General features: G+C 47.0%; 1 long non-coding RNA gene across 1 annotated transcript in view; it reads left to right on the top strand.

Moving 5' to 3' along the window:
* The window catches only part of LOC110302185, a 13,952-nt gene extending 8,376 nt beyond the window's left edge, over window positions 1–5,576 (top strand). Inside the window, exon 3 of the long non-coding RNA XR_002378785.1 lies at window positions 5,412–5,576. This is a non-coding gene — a long non-coding RNA (uncharacterized LOC110302185). The remainder of the gene's footprint in view (window positions 1–5,411) is intronic.
* The last annotated feature ends 1,093 nt before the right edge of the window (window positions 5,577–6,669 follow it).

Genomic DNA, 6,669 nt, shown 5'->3' with positions numbered 1-6,669 from the left:
GTAGCTGGTACATAGTACCTATACAACATAGTACAAGTACTTGGGTAACCCTAACACAGTGTAGCTGGTACATAGTACCTATACAACATAGTACAGGTACTTGGGTAACCCTAACACAGTGTAGCTGGCACATAGTACCTATACAACATAGTACAAGTACTTGGAAAACATCGGGAAAGTATAGTCTGCGCAAGATCAGTACAGACGAGGGTTTGGTTTTATTTTGTTTTGTTTTCCAAAAATGTCCAGTCCATAGACACAAAGTGACTGTATACTCTTGTCTTACATTCATGTCTCCAGACATAACTAAATGACCTTTAAAGGTTAAAACCATGGTTCTCTGGTCAAGAACCATGAGGCACATAAACGCTTCCGGTAACTACATTTATTTAGAATCCCAAACTTGAATGAGAGTGGTTTCTCTTAGCTTTACCATCTTATGAGTACATATGTATTCAATAGACTCTTGGGTTTCTTTCAAGCCCCAGACCTGCTCTTGCTCCCTCTGGAGATAGGCAGAGATGAGCCACAATCTCCCATACAAGACTTATGGTCTATCTACACATCACCCACTCTGTCTGCACCCATCCCAGCCTCCCTCCATCTGCCGACTTCGATGTTGCCCACCCAAGAAGCCAACAGGATCTCTTAAAACAGTGTTGACAGGGCTAGGGGGGTGTCCACCTGGTCTCTGGAGCATTTAAGATGCCAGCCTCAGGCTGATTCTGCCTACATCACCATCCTCACTGTACCCATTATTCCAGGCTCTTCTGTGTCCCTTAGCCTGTTTGTATTCTGCCGCCCCGCCTCCCCCACCCCCACCCCCACTCCCCTGATCCCCCAGGCAGAATGACTCTCCAAGCACTAGGCCAGAGTGTCCCTGGGCCTTCTGAACAGGCTGACTCTGAGTCCTCGGCTGGGAGGCGGGGCCTGAGGTTCAATATTGCTCCCAGGCTCCCAAGGAAGCCAGGCCTCACAGTGCACCTCAGAATCAACTACAGTATAAATGCCTACCCCCTTCAACCAAAAGGTCATGAGAGCCAGGCACTTGCATTTCCAACGGCTTCCCTCGGATGGTTCAGAGTCCACGCAGAGCATCCTGGTCCGGACTACAGCTTTTATCTATCTCATAAGGCTGAGAATCAGGCCCCTGAGGCTGGGCCCCTGTCCCTAAAGCCATAAAACCAGTAACTCCGGTTTGTCCTCTTCCTGATCACAATCTCCCACCTCAAGGCAAATCACCCCATGCAAATACACGTCCTTGTGGCACACTAAGGCCCCAGACACACCCGAATAGGCTCCGCCCACAGTAGCTCCCCTTCCTTACCCGATGGGTCTCTAGCAGATGAGATCCGAGATCGGGTGGTTGCACACTGGTGCTTTGGTGCTAGGCGAATCCTTTAAATGAAAGCTGCAAGAGCCAGTGAATAAGTGAATAAGTAATGCAGAATGGAAAGGCCCTGGCTGAGCTTGGTATAAGCCACATTCTCAGCCTTCTTAGATAGAAGCTGGAGCAGACCTGCGCGCTCAGTGTGGCCACAGCAGCAAACACTTAGGCTATTTCAGAGCTCAGATTAAAATGTATTTTCTAAGTTAGTTTTGTGTGTATTGGAAAGTGGTTTGTCTGTCTGTCTGTTTTGTCTCTGTTAGGTTGCTCAAACTGGCCTAGAGTTAACTAAGTAACCTAACCTGGTCCCAAACTCACAAGCCTCCTGCCTCAGCCTCCCCTGGGCTGAGATTACAGCCTTGTGCCCAACCACCTGGCCTCATCCTTTGAGTATTTATGGCAAGAAAGGTTTTTGGAGCGCCTCCCTGGGCTGAAATCTAAAGGCCACTCTTTGTGGGGCTCACCAGAAGTCCTTCTCAGCAGCCAATGCCGCAGAAATCTCACTTTCTCCTCAGAAGAAGAAGCAGGAAAAAGGAAGCGAAGACAAAAAAAAAAAATGGTTCTAGAAGAAACACAGGAAGGAGGGGGCTAGCGTGTTGTGCGCCTGTGTGAGGGGGAGGAGAGGGAGGGAGTGTCTGTGTGGGGGAGTACAGCTGAGAGGAGGGTATGCATGTGTGAGGGAGAGATAGAATGAGGGAGGGAGTGCGAGGGAGGGAGGGAGGGAGGGATGCAAGTGTGAGGGGGCAGGAAAGAGCTTTATGGCACACTTATCTAAAAGGGCCCCTCACAATACCACCTGCATGACCTAGAGAGAGAACACAGCAGGAGCCCTGCCCACATCACCTCCTCATGCCTTCCCGAGGACAAGGCACTATCACTCCTACTATGAGGAGGATGAAGACTCTGGCTGCAAGAGAGAGACAGCTGTGGGCTCCTGGCATGGTGGCTGACCCATCCCCTCTGAGCCACTCTCAGCACCTCCTAGGGATGCTTCTGACATGGAGGCAACGTTCTCTCCAATGCCTGGAAACTCCCCTTCTTCACTTCCCGGTGAACAAAACCGTATTATCAACTTCACACAGAAAACTGATGACTGTATGACTGTGCGCCAGCCTTATGTGTGAGGCACGTGGCTACAAACCCAAACGCAATAGGTCCTTATTTTCTAAAAAGGTCGGAGTCTGGGCAAGGAGAGAGATGCATTTGTGTGTTCCTGTGAGCATCTAAGCCACTGGGGTTTGGAGTGTCCCTATGGTAGTCGTTGAAGCCTATAACCTACCTAATGTAATTGGATGCTATATCCAAAATTACTAGGGTAAGTACAGTACTTAGATGGCATAATTTGGAAGGTTTCATGTCCCTTTCACCTGAGTGCTTTTTGTGGGTGGTGTTTTTAGCTCACGAAGAAGACTGAGTGCCCACCGTATCGACCTTTTCAGTGACTGGGAACTCTCCTCTGTTCCCGTCACCAGCTAGCACCAGTAATGACATCTCTCAAGCCCTTCTTAAGTAAAGCCTTCAAAGAAATATCCTGACAGATTTGGCGGGGATCAGGATAAATTTACCCAGGAAGAAAATGTCATTTTCAATTTTCATAATAGGCGTGTGAAGACACCTACCATATCACTGGCCTTCTTTATAAAAAACATATTACAAAGGATGAACCAATAACCCCAGACAGATCAGCAAGCACACCGGTGTGGCTGGTTTAAGGCCAGGATCCTCTGGCTCTGACTTCAAAGCAGATACCTATCTGACTGGACGTTGTTTCTGTGAGAAGAACCAGTCAAAGGTTTGCATCTTAGGTTGTGAGCCGATCTTCGGATCTCTTAAGAAGAAAGGACTCAGAGACAGCCCAGCACCGCCTGCCAAGGCCAGCACGATGTCAAATGTTTACCAACTGTCAATCCTAATTCCTGTGTCCCAGACTGCCTCTGTTTCTGTCTGTCTAACTCTGTCTGTCTGTCTCTCTGTTTCTCTATGTATGCACACATGTATATGAGTATATGTGTGTGTATGTATATATATGCATGTATGTGTAAGTATGTGAGTGTGTATGTGTGTGTATGTATTTGTGTGTATATATATGTATGAATGTGTATGTATGTATGTGTGTGAGTATGTGTATATGTGTGTGAGTGTGTGTGTGAGTGTATGTATGTATGTGTGTGTGAGTGTGTGTTGTATGTATAGATGAAGGTGTAAGTGCACGTTGTGCAAGCAGAAATAGGCTAGAGGAGGCTGTCCAGTGTCTTCCTCCACAGTTCCCTGACTTCTTCCTAGAACCCAGGGTTTCTCATTGAACACGGAGCTGGCTGTCCCTGCCCCAGCCAGGCTTGCAAAGCAGGAGGTCCCAGAGCTGCTCTGTCCCTCCCTATGCCCCAGCAGGCAGCAGATTCAGACATGTGTACAGGGGATCCGAACTCAAGTCCCCAGACTCATCTAGTAGTAACATAGTAGCCACACCTACAGCCTGCCCGACTAGCACCTTCCACAGCTACATTCATATGCATCCCACTCGCAATAGTGAAATATTGACTTCTCTATCTGAAAGGTCACACTTGTTCTCCCGTTTATTTGATTCCCTTCTGCCACTGCCAGTATCCGCTTCTCCCTTCCACTGCGTTTCCTTACAGTGATGATTGCAGTAGTTATCGGAGTGGTTGCTCAGCTTGGGAACGTGTGTATGCATCTTTCTCTTTGCTCAGGACTTCAAACCCTTTGAAAACATGTTCCTATTACGTTTGGCTTTATATCTGTATGCCTTACCTATAAGGCTGGAGCTCAATACATAGTCAACAATTGTATGTTTTAGCAAAAATAAGTAAATATGTTTTTACTCATAAGTGCAGAGATGGAAACTCCAGGTACCAGAGAGAATGTTGGCTCCGTGTAAGGTGCATCTCCCTCTCTCGGGTGACATGAGTGACTGAGAGAGAAGAGTGAGGGAAAGAACATGCTACTGGAGGGACAAAGCTAGCAGCACATGTAAAGAGCTTTCTTCCAATCTTGTCAAAAGCGTACCTTGTCTATGGCAATCACAGAGAGGTGAATTGCATAGCCATACATGATGAGGTCAAGGGCCAGGGACAGCTTTGGTTGAAGCAGAAATAAAATATGTTTCAAAATTGAAGAGCAAAGTCATCAATTTGAAGAAGGAAGGTCATGGACCTTGGAGGTGGCTTTCGAAGGAAGCTTATTATAATTTTATGTATTATCTACACTCTAAGAACCATTCCAAGAAAAATGCATTCATTTAAACAACAGCAGCAACAAAACAGAGTCCTGCCTGTAAGACAGACTAGTTTAACAGTGACAGTAACTAGTTTAAAGCTTGTGAGAGTAACCAACCAGTATCCGAGTTGACTTAGGGCTCACTCCATGAGGTAGAACCCATACCTGACTCTGCTTAGGTGACCAAGAACCTGAGACTAGATAGCCCAGGGCCCTAGGGGAAAACCAAATACAAAAACAACAACAACAAAATAATAGTAATAAAATGACTCCTAATGACATTCTGCTATACTCATAGATCAGTGCCTGGCTCAGTTATCATCAGAGAATCTTCCTTCTGCAGCCGATGGGAACAAACACAGAGACCCACAGCCAGACAGCATGCATAGAGTGAGAGACCTTGGGACACTCAGCCCTAAATGAGATATCTCCACCAAAGAGCTCCTCCTCAGAGCTCAGGGAACCCAGCAGAAGAGGAAGTAGAAAGAGTGTAAGAGCCACGGAGGATGGAAGACAACAAGGCCCTCTAAATCAACAATATCAAAGCAAACACACAGGAACTCAGAAACTCAGGCGGCGTGTATAGGGCAGGCACAGGTCTGCACCCACTCCTTTGTGTGGATAGCATGGCTTCCAGTTTAGTGTTTTTATGGGATCCTGCATGTGTGAACTAGAAGGTCTCTGATTCTTGTGCCTTCTCTTGCACTCTTTTTTCCTTCTGTCTGTTTCCTTCAATTCCATTGTGTTAGTTTTTGTTTTGTCTACATTTTATTTTATTCTTATCCCCTAGATATTGGCATCAAGACATTCCAAATCTATGAGGCAACAGCGTGACCTATGACCTGCAGACCCGTCTCCAAGACAATGACCACCATATTCCCAGAATCGATTTGGCTTACCTCTCACCCTTACTTGTGTTATGTCATTTTCCATATAAATAAGGAGAACACCCTCTCCTCGCTTGCTCGCTCTCTCTCTCTCTCTCTCTCTCTCTCTCTTTCTTCTCTCTCTCTCCCTCTTCTCTCTCTACCACTTCTTTGTCTCTCCCTTTCAATAAAACTTCTTCCACGTGGAACTGCTTTGGCCTAGCATGCTGTTTTGGCACAACCCACTATTCTAACCCATCACTAGAAGCCTCTTTGTTGTCTAACAAGAGACAGAAAGGGAGAAGGAACTAGGAGGAGCAGGAGGAGAAACCATAATTAGGATGAATCATGTGAGAAAGAAATCTATTTTCAATTACAGGGGGGAAATTTTAAATTTTCAAAATTAAGAACCAGAAACCAACAGGACTCAGATGAGCTGTGTACAATGGTGCATGCCTTTAACTCTAGCACTCGAGGCAGAGGCAGAGGCAGAGGCAGAGAGGCAGAGAGGCAGAGAGGCAGAGAGGCAGAGAGGCAGAGAGGCAGAGAGGCAGAGAGGCAGAGAGGCAGAGAGGCNGCAGAGAGGCAGAGAGGCAGAGAGGCAGAGAGGCAGAGAGGCAGAGAGGCAGAGAGGCAGAGAGGCAGAGAGGCAGAGAGGCAGAGGCAGAGGCAGAGGCAGAGGCAGACATTCCAAGTTCTAGGCCAGCTAGGATGCTGTTATTTGAATGTGAAATGTCTCCTGGGGGCTTTTGCATTTGAACACTTAGTCCCACGCTGGTGATGCTGTTTGGGAGGCTGTGGAACCTTTAGGGATGGAGCCTTGCAGGAGGAAGTACTTCAGCTGGGCAGGCCTTAAGTTTGATAGCCCTACTCCACTTCCCAGTCTTTGCTTCCCAACTGTGGAGGAGACATGTCCAGCCAGCTGTTTGCTCCTGCTGCCATGCTGTTCCTCACATGGTGACAGTGGAACTGTGATCTAGAATAAGCCCTTTCTCCCTTCAGTTGCTTTGGACAGGCATTTGGTCACAACAATATTGGCAGTAGCTAAGACATAAAGCCTCATAGCAAGACCTCATCTCAAAAAGGCAATCACCAAACCAAACAAAAAGAGGCACAAACAAAACAAAACCCTAGTTGCTGGACACCTTAGACTTATTTATACTTGACAGGGTCCTGGAATAC

The sequence above is a fragment of the Mus caroli genome, chromosome 9, assembly GCF_900094665.2.
Source record: "Mus caroli chromosome 9, CAROLI_EIJ_v1.1, whole genome shotgun sequence".
NCBI lineage: Eukaryota > Metazoa > Chordata > Mammalia > Rodentia > Muridae > Mus > Mus caroli.
Note: the sequence above shows the minus strand (reverse complement) of the source record. Positions and strands in the feature narration are given on the sequence as shown.